Genomic DNA, 27,557 nt, shown 5'->3' with positions numbered 1-27,557 from the left:
ACTTGTGGTATATAGCATGACATTTAAAATATGCATATATTGTGGAATGGCTAAATCGAGCTAATTAACATATGCATTACCTTACTTATTATTTTATTGTGGTGAAAACACTTAAAATCTATTCTCAGCAATATTCAAGTATAGCATACCTATAATTAACAATTACCTATAGTTACCATGTTGTACAATAGATGTCTTGATATTCCTCCTGTCTAACTGAAATGCTGTATCCTTTGACCAACAATCCCTCACTCACCCTGCCAATCTCAGCCCCTGGTAAGCACCATTCTCTGCTTCTATTAGTTCAATATTTTTAGATTCCACATATAAGTGAGTTCTCAAACATTAAAAGTAGAACAAGTTTAAGCTGCTGCTTAAATGTTACTGTATCAAATGCTCCATCTGTATGTTGAAGTAATTCTTTACACATCCTTCATGTTGCAATCATACCATCCGCCTCCTTTTGAAAGGCCAAAATAGTGAAAAATGATAAGGAAAAGAGTTCATATTCCAGATGCCATTCATTCCCTATTTATTTTTCTCAATGTTTGTCCGTCCCTGACCGCCACCCCAAAGCACAAGGCAGTTAGTAAAAAATGCCAGGAACAACAAAACCTCCCACATCAAATAGCTCATTCCTCAGGGGGGCCTCTTTAAACCGTGCAAGAACTCTCCAGGTCCTTGAGTTGTAGTTGAAAAAGTCTTAAGTAATCACTTCATTTACAAGGGGTCCATGATCCCCTGAAAATTGAATATACTCTTTTTTGAGTAAGTATATATATGTACATTTTCAGGGAAGAAGGTTCCTGGTTGCCACCCTTCAAAAGTCAAGGCTACTAATCTAGTCTAAGCTCTTCATTTTCCAGAAATAGAAACAGAGAGCCCCAGAGAAGTTAAGAAACTTGCCTGCAGTCACAAAGCCTGTTATGGTGGAATTCAGAACCAGACCCCAAAATCTGATTAGTAGCTGAATGCTTTCTCTCCACTGCCCTGCACAGCTTTATAACTAAAACCAAAAAGCTGAATCCTGTGCTAAAATAGGATACAGACTTTATCTCTTTAATTAAACCTGGGAATGTACAAAGCGTGGAATCTCTGCATGCAGACTAAAAAGTCAAAGTGCAAAAAGGCAAGATAATCTATGTGAAAGTTCTCATGACATAGGAAGCAATTCGATAGATGTAACATCAAGCCACACCTGACAGAAAGTGAGAACAGGTGCATGTTAACAGCACCATCTCAGCTGAAAACTAAGGAATAGCAGTCAAATGTTGACCACAGTCAAACCACTATGTTCTCAGAAGCTTTTCAAGGTCATTGCGTGTTCCTCCACATCCTTATCACTCTGGACAAAACTCATTCGAGAAGATTGGGCGGGGGCTGAGAGATGGAAGCAACTGAATGCTGTACTCATCCCTACTCATGTCCTTGTCATTGCCTCCAGAAATCACCCAGTGACTCTGTAGCTTACCATGTGTTTACTTTCATTATTGCTATTGCCATTAAGCAGGACCCTTGGATGAATGGTGTGACAACCCAGTCATCATAAAGCACTAGGATAGCATGAATCTGGAGGCCACACTATTACTGCAGCCTCTCTCTGGCCCTTTTCAATCTTCCCAGACTCGGCAGGAGTGACAGAACACATGTTGCCTTGGAAACTGTACACACTGTAATTACACATTGTTAACTGCCAAGCATTTAATCACAGAGAACACTGGGCTGGTACCTGAACAGCAAGTGCAAATTCCAAGGCAGTGTTTCTCAAAGTCAGCCCCTAATTAACCTGCATGAGTAAGACCTATGGATGATTTGCTAACTACAAAATCCTGGTCCCTATCCTATGGAAACTGAACTCAAGAAGGGGCAGGACCCAGGGCTGTCCTTGGTTGAATCTTTTACAAAGTAAAGATGGAGAACCTAGAATTGATGTAGAAAAGGGAATTCACTTGCCAGAGTTGAGAGTGAGCTGGTTTATAAACCAAAGTTGGGCTGGCTTTTCCATGTCAAAACAAAATCATCAGGGCCGGGCGCGGTGGCTCACGCCTGTAATCCTAGCACTCTGGGAGGCCGAGGCGGGCGGATTGCTCAAGGTCAGGAGTTCAAAACCAGCCTGAGCGAGACCCCGTCTCTACCATAAAAATAGAAAGAAATTAATTGGCCAACTAATATATATAATATAAAAATCAGCCAGGCATGGTGGCTCGTGCCTGTAGTCCCAGCTACTCGGGAGGCTGAGGCAGGAGGATCGCTTGAGCCCAGGAGTTTGAGGTTGCTGTGAGCTAGGCTGACGCCACGGCACTCACTCTAGCCTGGGCAACAAAGCGAGACTCTGTCTCAAAAAAAAAAAAAAAAAAAAAAAAAAAAATCATCTTTTGATGAATTGAAGTAAAAATAATGATAATCAGATATCCCCAACCTGTCACTGGCCCAGGGTTTCTATATCAACTATTGCTAGAAAATGGAAATCACCCTTTAAGTTCTTCTACCCTCTGGTAGAAATGCTAATAACCAAGGAAATAGGCCAAATCAGTGCAACAGGAAAGGAGAAAAGAGAAGCCAGTGCTTGGATAACCCATAATCTATGTGGCCTGCCAAGGCAGAACCACCCACAGCATTCCTTCATTCATGGATTCATAGAACACAAGGTCTTGGGCAACAATGGGTAAACATTTTTTTGAGGTCATGGGGGTTTCATAGGCTTTGTGTTAGGTTTTTGTTTTTTGGGGTTTTTTTGGCATGTATTTGTCTTTAGCTTTCTTTCTTTTTTATAAGCATGCAGCAAGAAGTATGCAAACTCTTATTTGAAGAGGATTAAATAAAGTAATTCCAAAAGTTCCCAGAGGACGGTATGAACTGCTAGATGAGTACCCTCCTGGAGCCCATGGCTCTGGGTGGTCTCCATGATGATAGAGATGGGTGTCAAAGCAAAAAAAAAAAAATTCTGGACTCCCACAGAATAGCAACTCCGGAAACATGAACTGTAGCTGGGGGGGTAAAGTTATTAATAGGTCACTGCTTTCCTGGTATTTGTGAAAGGACCTAATGCCTGGAAGCCATAACTAGCGGGAAGTAACCTGGCCCCTCGAATAATGCCCTGTCTGCTCTGTCTCAGCAGCTCCTCTTCCCAAAACTGAACTCTGAGTAAATCAGGGACTCTCTCTCCCTCCTTGGAGTAGTTGGGATCTTACAGCCCCAATTCCCAATCCCTAACTTCCAAAGTCCAGGCTGGGGCTGGGCATGGTGGCTCAAGCCTGTAATCCTAGCACTCTGGGAGGCTGAGGCGGGTGGATCGCTCAAGGTCAGGAGTTCAAGACCAGCCTGAGCAAGAGTGAGACCCCTGTCTCTACTAAAAATAGAAAGAAATTAATTGGCCAACTAAAAATATATAGAAAAAATTAGCCGGGCATGGTGGTGCATGCCTGTAGTCCCAGCTACTCGGGAGGCTGAGGCAGAAAGATTGCTTGAGTCCAGGAGTTTGAGGTTGCTGTGAGCTAGGATGATGCCATGGCTCTCTAGCCCGGGCAACAGAGTAAGACTCTGCCTCAAAAAAATAAATAAATAAACAAACAAACCAAAGCCCAGGCTGGGCTACAACTATCTTGAGTACAGTGACAGCTCTCAGTTTAGTGAGGCTATGCAAATGGCAGCCCTAGGAAAAGCCATTTAATCAAGATGCTTATTTCAAAAGAATTGCAGTGAAGCTGGACAGCAGCCTAATTTGGAAATATACAAGAAAGGATCACACATCTACGGAGAAGTTATCTGAACTAAGTTCTCCCATTTTAAGCAGAATAAAGCATACCTCCCCACACTGAGCAGAAATATTAGTCAGTGTACTACCTGCTTAATTCAAAATAAGTCACTGAAACATGAACCATCACTGGTTACCAATCATCTATGATGGATGTCATATTGATGGGTGAGGATGGAGCAGTGGGAAAGATACATCCTTGTTTCTTCCATCTCATTTGAAAGACTAGATACAACACACATGGTTTATTGATTCATTTTCCATTTAAAATAATGTAACTCTCAAATAGAGCTTAACATGAGATAACCTTGTCTGATATAATTCTAACCTTAATCAGAAAACCTTGATAATAACCTATAGAGCTTTATCATGAACAAAAAAGTTAGACTTCTTTGAGTATTAAAAAATAACTTATTAGGAGGGAGGAGGGGAATGGGCATTTATTGAAACCTTAAAATCTGTACCCCCATAATATGCCGAAATAAAAAAAAAAAACCTTATCAAAGATATGGAGTTTTCCTTTAGAGGGTGATAAAAATGTTCTAGAATTTGTCGTGATGGTTAAACAATGTGAACATACTAAAAACAATCCAACTGTATACTTTCAGGAGGTGAATTAAATGGCATAAAATGGTATCTTAACACAGCTGTTATGTAAAAAAATAAACAAACAAACAAAAAACAAGCTTAATAATCTCCATTACCTTCTCCAATCCTTAGAATTAGGAAAATTCCAAGTTAGAAACCTCTAGAATGATGGAAACAGAACTTCAAAGGAACAAAAGTTAACAATCAATGCTCTTAAAATGCTGAAATATGGTAACTCTTAGGAGATTTTCTTTATTTAGCTATTTCTCTACTACAACCCACCACTAATTTAAAGTGATGAGAAGGAAGTGGTTCCTCTCTTGATATTCAACCAACTCCTAACTCCCACCCACCCTAACCCACATCTGATCCAAGGACCATCTTTTATGGCCGTGGTACTAGTCCATATCAACACATGAAGGGCCTCTTGGAGCCTCACCCAAGTGTTCTGTAATCAGGTAAGGCCCAGAAACCTGTCTTGTTTTTGTTTTTTAATTTCTCAGGTAATTTAGAAGCTCAACTAGATTGGGGAACCACTGTTCTAGACTTAATTAATGATATCAGGCCAGGCGCGGTGGCTCACGCCTGTAATCCTAGCACTCAGGGAGGCTGAGGCAGGCAGATTGCTTGAGGTCAGGAGTTCGAAACCAGCCTGAGCAAGAGCGAGACCCCGTCTCTACTATAAATAGAAAGAAATTAATTGGCCAACTAATATATATAGAAAAAATGAGCCACGCATGGTGGCACATGCCTTTAGTCCCAGGCTGAGGCAGCAGGATTACTTGAGCCCAGGAGTTTGAGGTTGCTGTGAGCTAGGCTGACGTACGGTACTCACCCTAGCCTGGGCAACAAAGTGAGACTCTGCCTCAAAAAAAAAAAAAATTAATGATATCACACCTATAATTTACACCTTCATTCAAGAGACATTGGACAAGTTAGACATGATCAATATTTTCAAGTATCAACTGTGTTTGAATCTTCCACAGTACTGAGGGTGGTGGAAGCAGCAATGAGAGGGGAGCCCTCTACACTCTAATTCTACATGAGCAATTATCTGGTTACCCACAGCCACTAAGGAACAGTATTAACTCAGAGACAGATGGTAGCTATACACACATGGACATCTGTCTTGAATCACAAGAATACACTAATATCCAAGAAACCAAGCCATGGGATTCGAAGGCAATGGTTTAAAATAATTTCCTCTGAACCCCTTCAGAATTAGAGAAGCAGAGTAAATAACAATGTCCTCTAGCTAATCCTTCCCTCACAGAATATGAAGATACTTCTACAGACACCTCAGCAACACCAGAACACTAACACACACGTCCCCAGACAGGCTTCAGGATTTTTTTTCTTCCAAGTTAAAAAGAACATCAGACTTAAAATCCATACCACTGAAAAAAGTGCTGAACAAACACAATAAACTAAAATATAGTATTTCTCTCCTTGTCAGCATCGACCTCCTCTCCCTCAGATGCTTGACTATTTCCTCAGACAATAATCTCTCTGCAACAAAGATAGAATTTTAACCAAAAGTTCTGCAAACGTTCAATTCTCTCAATCTGGTAAAACAAATACATTCTGTGAAAAGTTTCTTCAGATTAACCTTCTCAATAAAGATGTCCTTAACAACACAGTACTCATGCCATCAGAACTCCTTCCACTGGTAGAAACTGCTTTGAGTCTCTGCCTCTCAGATGCTGCTGTGCCTAAGAGTTATGTCACTGCTGCTGGAATTAAGAGTATTAAATGGGAAGCAGAGCCCGAGTGCTGGTGCCCCTTGCCCAGCTTACTTCATCTACAGCAGATTCACCTCGCCCTAGCAAGATGGAATTTTAAGCACATACAAACATTTAGGTTCTGGGAACTATGAGCTGGCCCTGAGAAGGACTGCAAGCTGACCAAGGAAATGACTAGAGAATAATAATCTTTTAAAAAACTACCTCATAATTAGGTGCTAAATACTGCAGAAATGCAAAGAGTGGAAGGCTTGACAGGCTGGAAAAAATCAGAGAAGTCTTCATAATTGGGGCAGGGTTCTAACTGGCCTTAAAAGAAACACAGGATTCAGGCCAGCTGAGGAGAAAAGGGCATTTTGCCCATCTGTCCCACAAAAATGGGGCACTCCCTTCTTAGATTTTCCAGGCAAGGGTCAGACACCTATGCGATCACTCCAAGGGGTCCCATAAGCTTTACTCATGAGGTGGAGTAGGTGCTATGGTTTGCATGTGGCCCCCAAAAGTTCATGTCTTGGAAACTGAACTGCCACTCCTAACAGCAGTAAAGGATGGGGCCCTGAAGAGGTGATTGGGCCACGAGGGCTCCACCCCCGTGAATGGATGAATGCCATTACCATGGAGTGAGGTGGGTTTTATGACAGTGGGTTGTTATCAAAGCTAGCTCGGCTTGCTTGCCCTTTGTCATGGGATGATCTTTGCTAGATACCAGGCACCATGTTCTTGGATTTCCCAAACTGCAGAACCATGAGCCAAATAAACTTCTTTTCTTCATAAATTATCCAGTCTGTGGCCTTTTGTTATAGCAACAGAAAATGGACTAAGAAGTAAGCATGATGGGAATCATTGCATAGTTCTCTCCAAAGGAAGATCCTCTCCCAGCCTGACTTTTTTGGACCCTGGATGTGAGTGAGGTTTTCAAGAGCCCTGTTATCGGTTTTCAGTGAATTTGACAATTTGCATCTCAGAATGCCCATTTACTTTGGAAAAGAGGATTTTCAGGGTGGAATTTTCAGGTTGCTTATACTCAGGCCCTAGCACATAATAAATGTTTCACAAATGAATGTGTAGGGCAAAGATATGGATTAGATGCTTAGATAGACTTTAGACTTCACTTTTGACCTCAGCAAGGCTCTCTTTGATCTCAAGTGCACTGAGAAGGGTGAGCACTCTGACATCAGTCAGCTTCGCTGGGATTTGTGTAAATGCAACATAATAATTAGGTTTCACCATGTGCAGATGGAAGCACTAAGATGTTTTAAAAACCCCAGCTCATTTGGCCTATGAAGTCTTGCCAGGTTGCCCCTCCTTTTTCCTTCCTGCCTGCCCCTTTCCCTCTCATTGCAGCATCTCCTCAACCACAGGCTAAGCCTAGCCGAAGGCACCGACCGTTTTCAATAACACAGTGTTAGGGTCAGGGGAGAGCAAGGATCAACAAATAGAATTATGGTGGCAAGTTCTCAGGTTAGAGATTTTATCAGCCTGATTCTGGAGAGAGCTGTGGGGCAGGTCAAAGATTCTCCCAAATCAACATGCCTGCTCTATTACTGCATTAATAAATTACTGTGAGATCCTAGGCCTGCTAGGCAGGGAGCTCCTCAGTCAGGAAAACGCCCATCCTAGGGGAGGCCAAGATTTCACCTCTGACCTCGGCATGGCTCTTTTCATAGTCAACACTCAGCAAAAGTTTGCTATAGCTGAATGAATAAATGATAAATGAATGAATGAATGAGTACTTAAGTGTTAAATCAGAAGCACAAAGATATATTGGTCATTTATTCCAAAGAAAGCAGCCAGTCCAAGATGCAAATGTTCAAAGGATTTAACTGAAAACTGGCAATAGGGCTCCTGAATCCCTCACCCACATCAGATCTAAAAGGGGCAGAGCATGTGGAGGTTGGGGAGGATCTTTCTTTGGAGAGAACTATGCAATGATTCCTACCCTGTCTACACAGCCTCATGAAAGAGGCTTACAGGATTAAAGAAATTAGACAGGTATCTGATCCATGCCTGGAAAATCTAAAACATGGGAGAGAAACTGGCCCATGCTTCAAAGATGGGAAGGAAGGAGAGGTTGCTGCTCTGTTGTGATCAGCCTGAATGCTGGAGTTTATTTGCACATAGATGTGTGTTTTCTATGCCCAGATGTAGACAACTCAGAACAGAGGGTAGTAAACTGTCTTAGATTCTGTATAACAGGCTGGATTAGAAGGACAAAGAGGGCAGAGAGAAGCTGACTCCCTGATGAAGAAGCAACAAACCAAAGGCTAGTTCATCTTCTTCATCAGGGCAATTGCAGGAGAAGGGTCCCCATGGTGGCCAGGAGTGGAGCAGGGAGAGGAGGGTCCCTCCGTTGGTTTGTTAGAGCTGCTACAGCACAGCACACAGGCTCGGCAGCTTAAACAGAAAATAAAGTCCAAGGTCAAGTGGTCAACAGGGTTGGTTTCATTCTGAGGCCTCTCTCCTAGGCCTGTAGATAGCTGCCCTCTGCCTGTGTTTTCATGTGTTCTCTTCTTTGTGTGTCTACATCCTAATCTCTTCTTCCTATGAGGATACTAGTCATATTGGATTAGAGCCCACCCAAGACCTAGTTTTACCTTAAATTATCTCTTTAAAAGCCCTATCTCCAAATACAGTCCCATTTTAAGGTACTGATGGTTAGGACTTCAACATATGAATGGGGCGGGGATCATAATTTAGCCAGTAACACCCCCAGAAAGAGCCCAAAAGCAAGAGACAAAAAACAAACACGTGTCAGACTCAGAACATGGCTCTATCTTGCTATAGTTGCTGTGGTACCACTTACCAGTAAGAACTGTCTTGTCCTTCTCACCTCTCATCTTCCCCCACCCCACCCCCAGTGCTCCCATAGGGGAATTCCTGGAGGGATCACACACTGTGAAGGAGCACAGAGGAGGCAGGGCAGTGGGGTGAAGCAGGGAAAGAGAAAAGGGAAAGATAGTTAACTTTAAATCAAATTTCAACTTTTTATCATTATTTGAAATTGGCTATTCCAAGTTCTGAATTGAGACTATTTAGCAACTGAAATTGACTACAGAACTTTTTAAAAATCTAAGAATAATCAGAAAAATCATAGATTTCATCCAGAGGCAAGGAATACACTAACTTCACTGAATAACTTTGACAGCAGAACACAAAACAAAGCTGCTTTATGATTACATCTTATAAGCCTTATTTATTCTGCAATACATATGAATACATATGAATAATGACTGAATGAATGAATAAACAAGCAAACTTTACCGAGCATTAATTATGGGCTGGGTGCTTTCATATATGTTACCTCTTTTATGAATTAACTAAGGTGTAGGTTTATTAAGACTGCCCAGATGATAAAAAATTAATGGAAAAAAAGATATAACAATAGTTTCATTTAGGCAATGAATCCTTTCTAAAATACTCTAATATCTCATATTTTTTCAAAGAAAACAAATGAACACATTCTTTTTAAACCATAAATGTCATTCAGAGACCATACCATAATCATGTAGTAAAACTCTCTTGAGACTACTAATCTCCTATATTCACAACTCGCCTTTATCCAGGGTATGACATTGCTTTTGAGAACCAAATATATCATTCTTCTTTGAGAATAACGCCTGCCGTCAACCAGGACTTGTCCATGAATCAGCCAGGGCCAGCGGCACTGATACAAAACTGGCTGTGGCTCTGGTCTGTCAAATCTGCTACTCACATGCTCCAATAAGCCTAGCGAAGAAAAGTCCCAAGGTTACTGCCTGCCCTAAATCCATCCAATTGGCAAGCATGGGCTTAATCAAAACAAGCCACCTCTGGAATACAACAATCCTTCTAGGACTAACAAACTCCATCTGATTATCCCTTATTTTGAAATGGTTTTTTTAAGATGATCTCTAAAATGCCCTCCCTGATCTATGCTTCTTATCTTTTGATGCTCATTTCAAAATCCCCTTCTGAACACAGCACTGTGTTCACCTAACAAGAACTGCCCTGCCCATGCCCAGCAACCAACCCCAAACGGCACAGCATTCGTGCCACGAGTGGGTACGTGCCTTAGCTTCCCTCCTCCAAAGTCACTCCTTCAGTTTCGCCCATCTTGAAACCCAAAAGAACCCATCATGTTTAAAAAAAATCGGTCCAATCCCCAAACAATATTGGTGAAAAAGTAAAATGGCATAGCCATTATAAAAATGCAGTCCCGCAGTTTCTTAAAAAGTTAAATACAAATTTACGTGACCCAGCAATCCCATTCCTATGTATGAGAGAAATAGAAACATGTGTCCACACAGACTTGTATGTAAACAATTATAGCAGCAGTGTTCATAATTGTGGAAAAATTGAAACTAAAATGGCTGTCAATGAGATTAAAAAAACAACTGTGGCATTTCCACATGATGGAATACTATCCAGCAATAAAAAGGAATGAAATGCTGACCCATGATGGCGCATGGATAAAGCTCAAAACCATGCTAACTGAAAGTCACAGAATACCAGAAAGACACAGAATACCACACACTGCATGATTCCATTTCTATGACTTGTCTAGAAAAGGCAAATTTATAGAGACAAAAGGTAAATTAGTGGTTTTCTAGGGGTGAGAATGGTAACAGGAAGTGACTGCAAATGGCATAAAGGATCTTTCTGGGATGAGGGAAATGTCCTAAAATTAGATTGTGGTGACAGTTACACAATTCTCTCAATTTATTAAAAAATCACTGAATTGCATACTGAAATTGGTGAATGTACAGAATGTAAATTACACCTCAGTGAAGCTGTTTTGAAAAAGATCAAATGTGAAAAGTAAAAGGGAGGTCCATATGCAAAGTGTTTGGTTATGAAAAATACTTTTAGAGTAAGTGAGAGCACAGGCTCTATTCATGGCTATATTTAATTCTTGTTTTTACTCTAGAAAGATTTAAATGCCAAACGCTGGCTTACCACATGTATTATTGGTTCTTTGATTCAGTTTCAAAATAAGGATAATTTGGACTCTCACAATCTGGAATGTTGGAAATGTCATTTACAATGATCACAGTGGTTCCCTTTGGCCTGCTGAATGAGTCTCTTTACCCAGGCACCCATGTCTTAAATACTATTCAGAATAAGGGATGCACAAATAAGTGAATAAAACAGATTCTGTGAATACTGATGCCCTAGGAGCTGGAGTAAGGAAGTGGACAGAAAGCCTAAAAATTCGTTCTTCTGCCCCAACTATCACATTTGGATATTATTCAAACATTGTATATTCGAAAAAGGACACTTCTCATCTCCAGTCCGACAGAGAGGGGGCGCTGGCTCACTTGAAGGCAGCCCCTCAGTTTCCTTGAGCATAATACAGTCACCTGGTGCTGCAGTGGACCTGTGGTGTCAGTGGCTGCTCCTCAGGGCCCAGCCTTCTCCCCCTACCCTCCCTCCCTCCCACTCCAACCAGGTCACTCTGGCAGTTGCTGCTTCCCTAGAGCTGTGTCCTCATCAGGGCTATTCAGAGACTCTCCCTGGGATTTTTGGAGTTGGGAGAGGAGAGACCTTCCTCTCTGGTGGGGAAATGGGAAACCCTGAGCCTGGCAGCTCTAGATCCCATCCAGCCCTGTGCTGAAAACTGATTTGAAAATGAACCAGGGGACCCTGCGGGCCTGCTATAGCCACGCCCTTTTAGCACAGGTCACATAAATCAAGGCACTCCCCTTCTAGCCTAAGCTAGTTCAAGTTGGGGTTCCGTCACTTGTAACCTAAGAATACTGACAAATACTTTGGTGCCTTCTCACCTACTCAATCGGGCTCAGTCTGTCATCTCAGATGCCCCAGTAAAAGAGGTGCCTGGAACTTCAACATCACAGCTGAAGCTTGCATTTCTGTCTGGTTCAGCCCATTTCTGAAGTCAGTAGCTAAATTTTCTCCATGACCCTAAAGATATGAAATACATACTCCCTGGAGTCTAAATGGATTGAATACAATGGGATGTCCCCTTTGAACCTACAGGTTAGGGAGGGCACGTTTATCCTTCACTTGTTTGGTTCTTAGCTGCTTCCTCATCTGTTCTGCCCCTTGCCCTGCACAGCCCAGATCCGGGGTACTCCATTCATCCCCCGCTTCTAACAGCCACACGGCCACCACAGGAGACCTTCCAGCAATCGCAGTATGAGTCTTCTGGGCTATTTCCATTCTAAAAGTAAATACTGTTCTTTGACTCTCCTACAGAAACTAGGCCAACAATGAAAACAATCACAATTAACTGGAAATGAATAGCATTAGACTATTTTAAAACCTTCACAAAATAAAAAGCCACTGTCACAGCAGGGTCCAAGAGGAGGAACTAGTGCTTGGGGTCTGGAGAGGGGGTGGACGCTATCTCCCCTGCTGCCCAGGGACTTGAATCCACACAACTAAGGGAGTAAAAAGAAGGAAAATAAGGAAGCTGTTCCCTGAGCTGAGGCTAAGGAGGAATGGGAAAAACCTTCAGGACAGGCGAGAACAAGGAGAGAGGGGCAGACAGTGGGACAGCTGCCCCAGGGCGTGGGGTGAAAAGGGTGCTGAGGCTCAGCTGGACCAGGAGGCCTCAAGGCCCAATGACAATCCTCTGAGGAGTTAATCCTTAAATGGTGGTGAAGACATGATATGCAAACACAGTGTCACTTACCCTAACTTATTCTGAACAAGACACCTGGAAGAGAAAGAAGTCTAATGTAGTGGTTCCAACATCAAGGCATCACTCCCCAGAGGCCATGCCAGCCTGGATTTGCCACACTACTGCCCTGGCAGTGTAGACGGAAAAGCCCTTTCAGATCTTTTTCCATCAGAAGCCACAGGCTGTTCCATGCCTGGGCCACGGGGAACCTAGCACCATCTACCTGGTAAAAACAAACTCCCGTTAACTGAATTTGAAACCCTGGACCATCTATCTTTCAACTTCCAACCACTTTCTGTGCTTAGGCATGAAAAGCAAACAGTATTAACATGAAGGATGGGGAATACTTTCATTAACAGATACCCTGGAAAGAGACTATCATTAAAAAAAAAAACCAGTATCAAATAGTTAATATGCTTCCCTAATGATCCACATATATCCACAAACCTACATCCCCTTGCGCCTAATGCTAAGAGGGCTTACACAGTAATATCATGGCTACTCAAGAACTTGTAATTTATGAGGAAAAATAAGAAACCTGTAATTTCTTACTCATGTTATACAGGTTGAATACTACTTATGAGCCAATAAGTGTAGACAGGCAATGTAGACAAGTGGACCACACAACCCCAGCCTACAAAATCATCTTTACCATTAAGAAAATGTCCATATAGATGAAGGCACTTGCACAAAAGCAGAGATAGGGATTTATAAACCAAAAACTCAAATGTTCATTATACCATGTATTATCAATTTCTGATGAAGCTATTAAAATTCTCTACAGAAACGCTTAAAGCTAAGGGCAAAATACCCAGTTAACAAGGTAAGAATACAGCTTAATCAAACATGCATTTATTGAGGGCATTCTAGGTGCCAGGTGGAGCTGGGATTACAGGACCTAGAAGAAGACATATTACCACTTAGACTGGTGCTGCCCAGTACCACAGACATTAGCCACATGTGGCTTCTGCACATTTGAAATGTGACTAGTACAAATTGAGATGCCGTAAATGGAAGATACATGGATTTCAAAGACTTACTAGGGGGAAAAATGTCAACTATATCATTAAGTTTCATATGGACTACATGTTGGAAATGATAATATTTGGATATACCAGGTAAAAATAAACCATTAAAATTAATTTCATCTGTTTCTTTTGACTGTTTTTGTGGCTACTAGACAACTGAAAATTACCTATGTGGCTTGTATTTGTGGTTTGCTTACACTTCTGTTAGTGATGATTTCGATTTTCTCTTCAATGACAGTGATAGAAGCATATCTTTATTACTAACAAAGCAGACATAAAATTAAACAGAAAATGTATATGCTACCAGCTTTAACATTCACTATCATAAGATCACAAAACTCTGATCTAGTAAATACTGCAAGTTATTATTTTGGGAGGGAGTAGGGATAGGGCCTCAGTCTATCACCTAGGCTAGAGTGCAGGGGCATCATCACAGTTCACTGCAACCTCAAACTTCTAGCCTCAAGCAATCCTCCTAACTCAGCCTCCCAAAGTGCTAAGATTACAAATGTGAGCTACAGGGCCTGGCCTACAGCAAGTCAATAATTAAACAATGATTGAAAGTTGTAGTTTAAAAGATTCACTTTGACACACGAAGAAGGAAAATTAACCAATAATTTTATTTCACTCCCAGTTTATTGCAAACTCAAATATTACCCTGTTATATACTATTCAGAGAACATGTCTATATTTTTTGCTATCAACAGCTGGAAAATTTTCCAAAGGATTCAACAGAGAATTTAACTTTACCATTGCTTCATGCTAAGTACCACCATCTTCTATTTAACCAGGATGTTACTATTCTATGTCTAGATTATGACTAAAATAAGACAAGTTCTTTAGTGAGACCAAGAAACTTGTTAATGTAATTTAGAATAAGATTGGTCACTAATAAAGGAACTATGTCTTTACATTGTCTATATTACAATAACAGAAGGACAAATGGGGGAATGATAGTACAGAGAAACATCGTTGCAAACTACGTAGAATATGCAAGTCAGGTGTGTTACAATAAGATAAGAGGCAACCCTTCCTTATTGGTATAGATTATAATGGCAGGATAATCATGTTGGCCAATATAACAGCAGTTCTTTAAAGGTAGATAAGGATGATAAGAACATGATAGCATTAGCAATGATAATGATAGCTACAATAGCTATCATTTTCTTAAATGATTATTTCACAAAATTTTATTTTTTAAATTATTTTATTATAAACAAGTATCACCTCATTTAATGCTCATAAGAACCTCAGAATTTGATGCTATTTTTATTATTCCCAGCTTCTAGGCTGCATATTAGACAACACCAATAATTTTTATAAGTCTGGCCCTCAGACCAACCTTTTTATTACTTATAAAATCAGTTGCCTTTAAAGAAGGAACAGCCCTCAGAACTGCTACTGGCACATACAGGGGTCCCTCTAGGAAGGAAGTCTGAATGGAGTAATTTGCAAAAAGCATTCCTTCTAGCTGTTGGCCCTCACTCTCACACCCCTGCCTCACTGGAGTTGGGGGCAGCTTCTTTATTTCCTTGTTCTTCTTACATGTGACGCATATGCTTAACAAATAACTTTATCAAACTCACGACTCAACTAATTATTTTCCATATAGCTTTGCTAAAGATACGAAATCAACAATGGAGAAAATGTAAAGACAATTATAGACAAGTGAAGTGGCTATTTTTACACTTGGCTGAGCTGACAATACAGATTGGGGTGGAGGTTTCCACATCTTGGCAACAATTTGGAAAAGCAAAACATTTAGATACTTATATACTTCCCTACCATTAGGACATTTCTATTCCTTAAGAAATTATTCCATCCTGTACAACTCTCTCTCCAAGCTATAAAAAATGAAATACTACAATTCTTCAGGACAATTAAAAGCACCAATGTTAAAATAAAAGTGGAACCCTAAAAAAATGTCACCCAACAAGACAAGAATGGGGCAGGGGTATGTAGGTGTGTTTGTTCTGGAAGCCACACACAAAAGCACCCACAGCCAGGCAGTCTGCCACCAAAGACCACAGCAGTTATCACCGGGATAGGGTGAGCTGCTACTTGTTTCTTTTGCCACCGTGGATATAAACACCCACTTTCAATGTAATGAGAATCAAATGTCCTTTGTTCCAGGAAGTATGCACTTAAAATAATCAGGGGTTGTTTTAAACAAGAGGGAGAAAGTAAGCTTGCTGCCAAACAAGGCACAAACGGTAACACAGCCCTGAACAGATTGGCCAGGAGACAGGTTTAGTATAGGTGTTATTTGGAGAAAATCATTGTACCATATGCCTGTCTTATGCTGGCTTTTAGGGACTCTAGAAGAAGAACACTAGAAACAGGAAATGAATGGCACACTCAACATCGTATAAAGTAGTATAGCACAGAAAGAATCAAATTACCTAGGAATTTATCAAGATTGCTGACAAGACATATATTAACACATGAGGTTAGCGGTAGAGATGAGCTTTTCCTTTAAAAAAAAAAAAACCCACAAAAACCAAAACCACTTCAAGGAAATCCTTGATGGTAGATATATGGATATTGGCTATACTTTCTATGCCTATATTTTGAATAGTTTTGTTTTTTTCCAACTTGAAAAAAGCTCATTGGAAAAAAATGTGAAATTTTTTTCTCAAAAGAGAAAAATAGCAGCCCCAAAGAAGATCTAAGGGTTTTGAAACTTTCTTTAGGAAAGATGAGAGAAGGGTCTGCGAGCATTTGAGTCACTTACACCCATGATAAACGTGGCTTGGGCCTGAAGGAAGACTTGGGTGGAGAAAGGTGGAATCCTCAGCCACACTGCCCAGTGTCCCAACCTCCCAACATGTTCAATGAAGGGCTCTGAATGCATCCTAGGGTCCTGGCATATGTTCATGGCCAGGGCCTATCTTATGTTTTCTTTTCGGCTTCCTTTCATAAGAAAGCAAGAAAACACAACCCAGGCCAGGCACGGTGGCTCACGCCTGTAATCCTAGCTCTCTGGGAGGCCGAGGTGGGCGGATTGCTCGAGGTCAGGAGTTCGAAACCAGCCTGAGCAAGAGCAAGACCCCGTCTCTACTATAAATAGAAAGAAATTAATTGGCCAACTAATATATATAGAAAAAATTAGCCGGGCATGGTGGCACATGCCTGTAGTCCCAGCTACTCGGGAGGCTGAGGCAGAAGGATTGCTTGAGCCAGGAGTTTGAGGTTGCTGTGAGCTAGGCTGACGCCATGGCACTCACTCTAGCCTAGGCAACAAAGTGAGACTCTGTCTCAAAAAAAAAAAAAAAAAAAAGAAAGAAAGAAAACACAACCCATTGTCCATGAGCCTTTTGGCTGACAAGTCCCCACATCCGCTGGGTGGGTGGGAAGAGGGCACCGTGCGTGGGCTCCTCCTCTCAGCAGCCCAAGTCAGGATTTCCTTTCAATTCTAAACATGACTGAGCACTAATATGTCAACTTTCCTGGGAGGAGATCTTCAAATGACTTGAGCATTCTTGGCAATTTAAGAGGCTCAGCACAGAATCTGTGAACTCATCGGCAAAGCTTGAGAAACAGATTCATTTACGTGGCTCTCACGCAGAGGACGGATGCTAAGGGCCTGGGTTCCATCATTTTCTGACCTTTCCACTCAATGTCACTGGCTTCCCTGGGACTCCCCATTTTAACCCTGTTCTTCGGCGTGGATTGTCCAAGCATGTACAAGTCATCTTCACTTATAACAATCACAACTAGCTACATACAAGACTCCCAAGGTCACTGTTTCCCTCTGAGAGAAACAGAAAAGTGCACTGTTCAGGAGCCCAGTGCTGTGAGCAGCCAGAACTAAGGTCATGTCCAGCTCTGCCTCTTACTGCCACTTTCCAAGAGGTCGTTTTTACTTCTCTAGGTCTCAGCTTCATCTAGAAAGCGCTCCCTACCACACCACTCCATCCGCACCACTAACAGTCCACCTTGTGCTGTAGCAGACTGCAAACAGGTCTGAACCTGGTTAAAACTCTAAGCGCATGAGGGCAGGGCGTGTCATTCACCCAGGGATTTTCTAACATTCAATTATTCCATGTATCACTCACGGGAAAACTGACAATGAATAAGACTAGCCCTGACCGTAAGCGTGGAGTCCAGCAGTCAAAGCCTACCCTGTGAGCCTAGGAGTATTGTCAGGTAGGACCCAGGACATCTCAGTCCCCTTCTGCCAATAGCAAAGCCAGGAAATTGCTGCCACCTGAAAAACAGGAGATAATGCAAGTCTAACTGCAGGCCAAGCAATATGTTAGCCTTGGGGTGAGAAACTTAAGATCCTTCTGTGGAATTCTTCGGGTCTCTGTGAAATAGTCATACTACAGAGCCACATTTTATTACTTCTAAATAGCATTTTATTGCATCCAATAGAAAGAGTTCCTAAAAATAGTCAACAGTATGTAGATTGAGTCAGCATAGCAACTGGTGACTGGTTTTCCAACTCAGGGTATAAAATGCATAATTATTACTTTTCACTCAAGTGTGAAAGGTTACCAGACTGTGGCGGGGTGGGGATAGTGGTGATTGTACTTGTACTCTAGAGCCTTGCTAGAGGGCTGTTAAAGTTAAACAGGATAAATGCAACAAGGATTTCTAGGTACATTCACTAGATCCTGGGTATTCCAAAGAGGTTCACAAATGGCCTTGGGGCAGGGAGTTCCATGAACCTCTTGAGATGGACCAAAATTATGGACATATAGCATCCCTGTATGTAAGTAAATTTCCCAAGGAAGAATGGTCCAAAACCTGCATCTGATTTGCAAAAGTCTCCATCTGTGACTCACAGATATTTAAGAGTCACTGCTAAATAGTCTTTCCTGGTTTGCAAAATGGATCCCTTTTGGAGGAAAACACTTTCCTCCATGCCACCCTAGTGCAAAAGGAAGCTGCTCAGAACTTTTATTCCCCACCAGTGAAATCTGTTAGGGTTTTCTTTTCTGGCTGAGTTTCTGTCACTTCAGCCAGCAAAAGCAACCAGACAGATGCAGTGAAAGTCAATGGAGGTAGATGCTGCTGTTATTGTTGTTACTTTTAGAGTCATTTAGCTCTTTAAAAAGAAAAGGAATTTTCAGGCTTTTGGAGATTTGGAGGAAAAAAAGAAAAAAGAAAAAACATTCTATATTAAGCAAACTGAATTCATCCAGAAATCATAAAGCTAAAAACACAGATTGATTTTGATCTTATCAATAGCAATACCTAATAGAGACTAAGAAAAATGAAGTTGAAGTTTAAAAAAGGTAATATACCCCATAATATGCCGAAATAAAAAATAAATAAATAAATAAATAAATAAAAAGGTAATATAATAAATGTGAGGGAAATTGATATAATAGATGCTGGATTGCTTATGTTGGGTTACTTGATAATAAGCTTTGGTGTTTCTTAAATGTCAATGTAAGAAAAAAATAACGAAAAAAAAAAATCCATGTATTTTCTTCCACTGTATAGTAAGCTTCTTGGACTATAACCAACTTCTCTCACAAGTGGACTCTGTTTATTTAGTAGCAGAGATGAACAAATCATGAACTTGCAAAGATTTCCCTTTGCCCAGGGGTGACCAATGGTTGTGGAATTATGTGGCAAGACTCTGTAATTTCCAGTAAACACCATTTACTACAGAAGGGACTGGACTGGATCACAATTAAGGTTAGATGAGGTGAGACCTATCATAAAAACCCAGCTTATGATTCAGTCAAGACACAAGGCACAAACTTCCCCAAAGAGCAGACAGGGAGGAAAGGTGTTTCTTTCGTATCTTCTGAACTTCAACTTAGAATTTTGCTGCTAACTACCCACACTCCTCTGCCTTTTGGTTATTATTTAAATTGTCTATGCCAGGACGACACTATATCTATCTCATGGGGGGAGGGGAGCTTGCTCACATGCGTGCGTGCGTGCGTGTGTGTGTGCGTGTGTGTGTGTGTGTGTAGCACAGCAACTGTTAATCTCCTACTATATGACAGACACTCTGCTGGGTACATAGAATATAAAGTTGAAGAATAAAGCATGCTTCCTTCAGTTAAATAGAAGAATGTTTTGCGTTGTTTTTATTTTTTTATTATTTATTTATTTATTTAGACAGAGTCTCACTCTGTTGCCTGGGCTAGAGTGGCATGGCATCAGCCTAGCTCACAGCAACCTCAAACTCCTGGGGGCTCAGGCAATCCTCCTGCCTCAGCCTCCCAGAGTGGGTGGGACTGCAGACATGCACCAGCATGCCCAGCTAATTTTTCTATATATTTTTAGTTGGCTGACTAATTTCTTTCTATTTTTAGTAGAGACGGGGTCTCGCTCTTGCTCAGGCTGGTTTCCAACACCTGACCTTGAGCAATCCACCCACCACAGCCTCCCAGAGTGCTAGGATTACAGGCGTGAGCCACCTACGGCGCCCAGCCTTTGCTTCGTTTTCAAACACAAGTTAGTAAAGTAACTTTTTAAAATATTGATTAAACTTATTGACATTGGTCTTTTAAAAAGTAGTTTTTTATACATCGTAGATGGCTAGAGCAGAGAAATTGGGATTTGAAAAACAATCTTTCTCTACTTTTTAGCTCATGTATAACTATAAACCAAAGAGAAGAAACCTCTTCAAATCATGAAATATTTTAATAATCACATACTTCTAAGCTTATAGTTTTCAGTTTTAAGGTTAACTAACCCTATTCAAATCCATAATATATTGATTTCTTTCAATTATTTTATTACAGGATAAAATGGTTGTGCTTCAATATTCTAATATTTTTTTAAAGATTGCTAGAATATTATAGTATTATTACTAGATCTACTATATGGTTAATTGGGAAAAAAAATCTAGACTCATTTTCCCTACCACTTGTTTAAAATACATCCAAGAGGCCTTTGATATATTTGGCTTTATTATGTCAACTCCTATACTCATCATGCAAGGTAGAAAATTCAGTTGGCTTCTAGCAAAATAATGCACTGTACTGTAATAGTAAATGTTTTCTGTACCATAAATTAAGGATTTTATGATATGACAGTTCTTACAGTATTTCTAGGTTCCTTACTACATATTGGCTGCTTCCAGATATACAGACTAAAGTCATCATTTTCCTTTCATCACGGAATATCACCCCCTTCAAAAAAAAAAAAAATTTCATAGATGAAGGCACAAAGTCAGGGCGATGATGAGTATATCCTCTCCAACAATTCAGAGAAATACATTTTTCTGTTCTTAGAAATTCCATGTGGTTGGTGTTGGAGGTGCTAGCAATACCAGACGCTGTATGGAACTGACAGTCAGCACCCCTTGGCTGTGCATCTTCCACACTCACAACACTGCAAAACTAGGTTATCAAGAAAAGGAAAGGTGAGTGTATCTCCAAGCATCAAGTTATTTATGTTTTCCTCTGACTCCAGGATTAGGCAAAATGCTGGCATAAAAATTTGAAGACAAAGTAGCTTGTGAGATAACTCATAGGGATCTAAATAGAGTGGTTTCTTTATAAGACATACTGTTTTTTATCCTGATAGGACCTGTAAATAGGACGTGTGGGGCACTTACAGCCATGGAACAACTAGCACCATTTAGGATATCCAACAGATGTTAAAAGAGAAATTTCAAGCAGGAAATCACAACAAAAAAAATATTCATTCATTCATTCAACAGTTGTTTATTATGTGTCAACATTGTTGTTGACACTAGGAATATAATAGTGAACAAAAGTGACAAAATCCTGCCTTCATGGAGCTCATACTCTACTACAGAAAGACAGACAACACTAATATAAATTAAAATACAAGTTGAGTATCCCTAACCCAAAAATCCAAAATCTGAAACACTCCCAAATCCAAAACCTTTTGAGCACCAACATGACCCTCAAAGGAAATGATCGTTGGAGCATTTCTGATTTTTGGATTAGGAATGCTTAAGTATATAATGCAAATATTCCAAAATCCAAAAACATCTGAAACCTGAAACACTTCTGGTCCCAAGCACTTTGGGTAAGGGATATTTCACACATATACCATAAGCTGGAAGTGCTTTGGAGGAAATAAAGCAGGGCAAAGGTCACAGGGTGAACTGGGTAGAGGTATCTGAGCACAACCTGAGAAGTGAAGGCACAGCCACGTAGCTATCTAGGGGAAGTGCTCTTTAGGTAGTGTAAAGAGCAAGGCTCTGAGGCAGGAATGTGCCTGGTAATTTGAAGGAATAATCAAGAAGCCAAAGTGTTTAAATGCTTTAAACTCCTTCTGTCTAAAGGGTTACCATGAGGGACAAAATTTGAATAACACAGACACATTTTCATAAACTCTTAGAGCAGGAATGTGGCTTTGTAAATGCTTACTGGAACCCCTTAATCTTACCAAGGAAGAAATGAGGAAGAGGAGGTTGAGTGAGTAATCCAAGGTCACACAACTGGTGACTGGCTCAGAAAAGGCACAAGTATCCTGAATTTAGCACCAGTTTTGTCTCATGCTTCAATTTTAAAACAAACAAGCATTTTTCTTACTAAGAAAAAAATGGGAAAAAGCAAAAAATAATCCAGCCAACTAATGTAATCTTTTTGGACCTTAAAGTTGACCAAGTTGAATAAAAAAAGTTCACTTTTGTATTCAACAGAGTACAAAAAGAGACCTTACAAACATCCTCAATATTTGTTGAGGAATGAATGAAATTATAAATGCAGCATTACCTAGACTTCACTACCCAGTAATTAATTGTACAGGTAACAGAACAATTTGTGCACTAGGAAATATGTCTCAGGATGTTAACTGTATCACTGTTTAACTATAGTAAAAAAAAAAAGTGGAAACAGACTGTCCCTCAGCAGAAAAATTATAACACTGTAAAACTGAAAACTCTAATTTTCTCTTGGCAAGGGAATAAGTATACTATAATTTATTCATACATTAGAATTCTCCATACTAGCTAAAATGAATATCTACATATACCTCAAAAATCTAAGGATAAGCTTTAAAATGCACACTGTATGAATATAGAATTAAGCCATTTATGTAAAATGTCAAAAATGAACTCACATATAATTGTTGTGGATATACTGTATAACATACACAAGTACCAAAACATGGCTGGGAACTACATGTACTAACTCCACATTGGTAGTTACCTGAGGATGAGGCAAAGCAAGAGGTATGAATATTTTAGTTACAATTTTTATTAGGGCAGATATGAAGTAAATATGAAAACCTTAGCAGCTCTTAAACCTAGGTAGAAAAAGGGATGCCTTACTGTATTACCTTACGTATATTAGAAATACTTCATACATATTTTTATTATTTTTTTAAGATGGGGGTCTCACCATGTTGCCTAAGCTGGTCTCAAACTTCTGAGCTAAAGAGATACTCCTCCTCAGCCTCCCAAGTAGCTGGGACCACAGAAGCATGACACCAAGGCTGGCTAATTGCTTTTATTTTAAAAGGAAAAAAGGAAGGGAGGGAGGGAGGGACAAAAGTTCTTTACTACTTTCTATCAACTCCAAGACCCCATTGTCCTTACCTCCAAATCTGTTCCTTCACCTTTAAAACTTGGGGACAGTAGGTGTACCTGCCTCATCATACCTTGAGAAGTAGAAGTCTGAAGAATTTCACTGTCAGGGACGCCACTAGGGCGTGTCTTGGGGGAGGAGGGGAGAAACTATACGATTTCCCCACTGAAATCCTGGGGTGGGGGAGGGGCTCACCATCCATTCTTTTAAATTCACAGATACCAGTAATAGGACTTCTTTCTCAACAGGGTTACAACTACCACTCCCCCTGCCCCCGAAAAAAACCCCACAAAACAAACCTAAAGAGTGTAAATGATACAATAAATTCATTAATGAAGCATCTCAGTGAAGGGAGATGAAAATTGTGTCACAGCCCAGCATCAGGCGGACGTCCCAATCCACGTTACGCAAGCACTGGATAAAGATAAGGACTGGATAAATTTCCTCGCATAAAATCGACTGCCTTACAACCCCGCAGAGGTGGGGAGGAGGAATTACATTTGTTAGGCAACATTAAGAAAAGATTATCAGATTATATCCATTGGTAATAAAACTCCCCGCCTCAGGAGTGAGCAGTGCCCTGCACGCTGGGGACAGAGCAATCAAATCCAGCCTGTGAGTCACCGTCTCTTCTCCAACTCCGTCCAAACCTCAAGGAGACGGGACTCTCCTCGCTCTTCTGTGTCCTACTGATGGACAGTTCCTCTCTCTGCAGGCCCTGAGATCACATTCCCCAGAGAACTAGCAATGATTCCCCGTCCCAGGCAGCTCAGGACTCTTCTCTCCCCGAAGGAAGACGGAGTCCCACCCAAATCACCTGTGAGCCTGCAGCGAAAGGACTCGCTGGTCCTCAGGTGAGCGGCCCTGAGTCTGGAGCTTTGCCCCAGTCATCACTGGAAGTAAAGTTGGGCTGGGCTGGGCTCCTTGCAAAATAAAGGGGAGCCTGGCTGCACAGCCACGCTCCGGCCCGGGTGAGGTCCCTTCTGCCCCCTCCGCGTTACACTGAGCTCCGTCTGCCGTAATCCCCCGTCTGTTGCCTCTCCAGGCTCTGAGCCCCCTCCACAAAAGGGGGATGCGAAACCCAAAGGGGTTAGCGGGTGAGCCCTGCAAACTGCAGACACTAGACCGCGGACGCAAACCTGCCCAAGGAGGAGACACCCCGCCCCCCCACCCCGGGGCAGGGTCGCGGTCGATGGCTGGCGCCCGTCCCGCCCTCCACATCGCCTACCTCCCGAAGCGGCCCCGAGTCTGCCCCAACTCCAGCATCCCTCCTCCCTCTCCGAGCTGCGGCGGGGAAAACGACGAGCGGGCAGGGGCAGTGGCAGGCCCGGAGTGGTCTCGCCGGCTCCCTCGGGCCAGCCGATGGGCTCCCGGAGTCAGGAAAGGAACAATAGCGGACCCTGGATCTCCCGAGTCTCCCGCTCGCGCCTCCCTCCCCTGCTCTCCAAGTTCAGCCGGGGGCGGGTCGCGCTCAGAAGCAGGGACGCGGGGAGCGGGGCGCGGGCAGGACAGAGCAGGTGGGACAGGGTGCTCACTCGAGGGCGCACCCAGAAGGCCCTCCCGGGCGCCCATTCATTCCCACTCGCGCTCCCTCCGCAGCAAGCCCGCGGCCCCTGCCCCGCGCCCTGCCCCGGCCGGCCTGCCAGGCGCGGGGTCCCTTCTCCTAACTTGGCGGGGTCCTCCCTCTCCGCCCGGACGCCCGCCATCCTCCCTTTCTCTCGCCCCCAAACTGCCGTCCGCACACAGTTGGCGGCCGGCGACAGACCAGGGAGCGGTGGCGGGACCCTCGGGGCCGCCCCGCTCAGCCGCCGTCCCCAGCGCCCCGCCGCCCCCCTCGCCGAACCCCAGACACAAAGGCGGGGACGCGAGCCCGGACCCCGCGCGGGGCGCCTCCCGACTCCGGCGCCGCGCACTCACCCCATCCAGGCGGCGGCTCCCCCGGCCCCGCTGGCTGCGCCGCCCCGCCCGCCGCTTCCCCAGGAAAACGCGGCCGCCGGGCTCGCTTCCTGCTCGGCTTCCTGCGCCTCCGTCCCTCCTCCTCCCCCGCTGCGGGGGTCAGTGGGCGCCGCGGCTCCCGGGCTGGGCCGGCGGGGCGGGGGCAGCGGCAGCACCACCACGTGGCCGCCGGGCGCCGGCCCCCGCCGACCTGCATCCAGCGGGAGCGGGAAGGGAGGTGCTAGCCATTCCCCTCCCCTTCCACCCCGCGCGGCCCCAAATTCCGCGAGTCAGGTGACCCCGCCCCGCGCTCCGGCCGGGACCTGCGGGAGGTGCTCTGGGCGCCCTGCCCGGCCCGGCCCCGCGGCCGCCCCATCCCCGGGGCCCGCGCCTTCCGGGCGTCCGCGGCTGCCCTTTACTTTGCACGGATCGTGGGACCCTTCTCCGCGGATCTGTTTCCTCGTCTTAACCCGAAGTTCGTGGAAACCACGCGCTCTGACCCCTGGGTTTAGGACGGATGAGATCCCAAATAGTATTCATTTCTGGTCAGTGTCCAAAGTCGTTTGTGGTCCTGGCGGGTGTTTGCAGGTCACTGATCCCAGCCCCTTCTGACCAGAATCAAACTGGTTATGTTGTCCAGAATGAGCGAACAGAAAGCAAACTAGAGCGTGCTCGCATTCTCTGGACTGAAGCCACTGGTTGGAGTGACTGTTTCCTAACACTCCTCAGGTGGCCAGACCAGACTCCCAGCGGGAACGGCAGTTCTAAGGAGGTACGGAGGAGAAGCCTACAGCCCGAACTGACAGGCTACACTCCGGATGGGAACGCCCAGGCTCACTGTCCCCAGTGCCCTGCAGCCTCTCCCCCTCCCAGCCCACTGACACCTGACCTTTGAACCATGATGGGTTCCTCCACTAATCCCAAGGATTTCAAAGCTCTCTACCCGCATCTAACGTGGGCCGGCTTTTCCATGCATTCTAGTCAAGTTATCCAGCTATGACTTAGAAAGTTTTATTCACCAGAGCCCCTCCCTTCTCCCCGTTAGCTCTGTGTCCTTTCCACGGAGAAGAAAGCTTGCTAGAATAAATAAGTGGTATGAAGTCCTTTTCTGGGAACTACCCTAAGTCAAACGAACCTAAAGAAGGGGGGAGCCAACTCCAACAAAAGTGAAATTCGCCCTAACAGTTCAGTTCATAACGTTTTGGCTATATTTTAACATCTACACGTCAGACTTTCTCTGTTCTTTCCCCCAACTCTCCTGACCCTTCCTCTCCCCCAAGGGAACAGCCTGTCTTAGCTGTCTCAGCTGACAGGTGAACTTCACTATTAGGGAACAAAAGCTGCCTAACTAGCGGAATGGCCTTCACTTGCTAATATCATGCAGCAGACTCCTTAGGGAAGTGATGAACAAGCTAGTTTAAAGCAAGGTGTACACTCCTCTTCCTGTCCTTCATCCCTCTCTCAAATAAAATCACACTTTAGAAGAAATGTGGACAGGCAAACGTTTTTTTTGATTTCATGCTGGCAATTTCTACAATAGTGTTTCCAGGTGGTTCATGTTAATGATGGGTAGTTTAGCGGAACAATACTGCTAGTTGTGAGTTTTCTGTTCTGCTTTTAACAGTTTGATCTCATTCAAACAGGGCCAGCTGGGAAGATAGGATTTGGAGCATGGTACAAGGTGTAGGATAGTGTCTTTGGAAATTTAACACGTGTGGATTCTGTAGGAACAGTTGACAAGTTGGAGGAGTTAAAATAATAAACATTAAACAATGATTGTCTAAGGCACACACACATCAGCTATTGATTCACAGAGGCCTTGTCCCTCTTCTTTTTTCTCTGTCACAGCCACCTCCAAAAGAGCTTACCTGCCTATGTCAGCTCTTAGGCTCCCATGGGTGGCTTGTGTGCTATTCCCCTTAGTTTATGATCCTACCCTCTCTTATCAGCACACCTAACTCTAGTGAGGCTCCACAACAAGTGGAGGGAACGACTCTTACTGTTCCTTGGCTGGGCCAGGATCCTTTTCCACGTCCGCCCTTCTGAAACTCAAAACAACCTGTGTTCTATAGAGTACAACAGCTGAAGTTTGCCACCTGTAGGGTCATTAGTGGCCAAGTGTGGGTTGAAGAGCATCTTCTTCCTTTTTTTTTTTTTTTTTTTTTTTTCCCAGGCCTTTTAGAAATGCTGATTGGGTTCAAGATACATTGGATGCCACTCTTTGATGGAGACCACACCCAAGTAAAAGGGTTTGAGTGAAGGAAGCAAGAATGAAAGGACCACCTAATCTGTGTAGTCAAACCTTTTGGGACGAACAGCATGTTGTATTCTTTCATCCAAATATCAAGTAACTGTGGTGTCAAATGTAGTACAGTGAATACTAACAGCAAGGAGATGAGGTTTCCCGACCCC

At 43.0% G+C, this 27,557-nt stretch overlaps 1 protein-coding gene across 2 annotated transcripts in view; it reads right to left on the bottom strand.

Moving 5' to 3' along the window:
* RAI14 (retinoic acid induced 14) overlaps positions 1-25,367 on the bottom strand; it is a 135,432-nt gene extending 110,065 nt beyond the window's left edge. Inside the window, exon 1 of one of the 2 annotated variants that reach the window (XM_012758118.2) lies at positions 25,128-25,367. The gene's annotated coding sequence lies outside the window, so the exon portion shown is untranslated. The remainder of the gene's footprint in view (positions 1-25,127) is intronic. The other variant, XM_012758122.2, reaches the window with a different exon arrangement.
* Positions 25,368-27,557: the final 2,190 nt, after the last annotated feature.

The sequence above is a fragment of the Microcebus murinus genome, chromosome 11 (assembly GCF_040939455.1).
Source record: "Microcebus murinus isolate Inina chromosome 11, M.murinus_Inina_mat1.0, whole genome shotgun sequence".
In the NCBI taxonomy this organism is placed as follows: Eukaryota; Metazoa; Chordata; class Mammalia; order Primates; family Cheirogaleidae; genus Microcebus; species Microcebus murinus.
The sequence above is the reverse complement of the archived record's forward strand: the minus strand, read 5'-3'. Positions and strand labels throughout refer to the sequence as shown.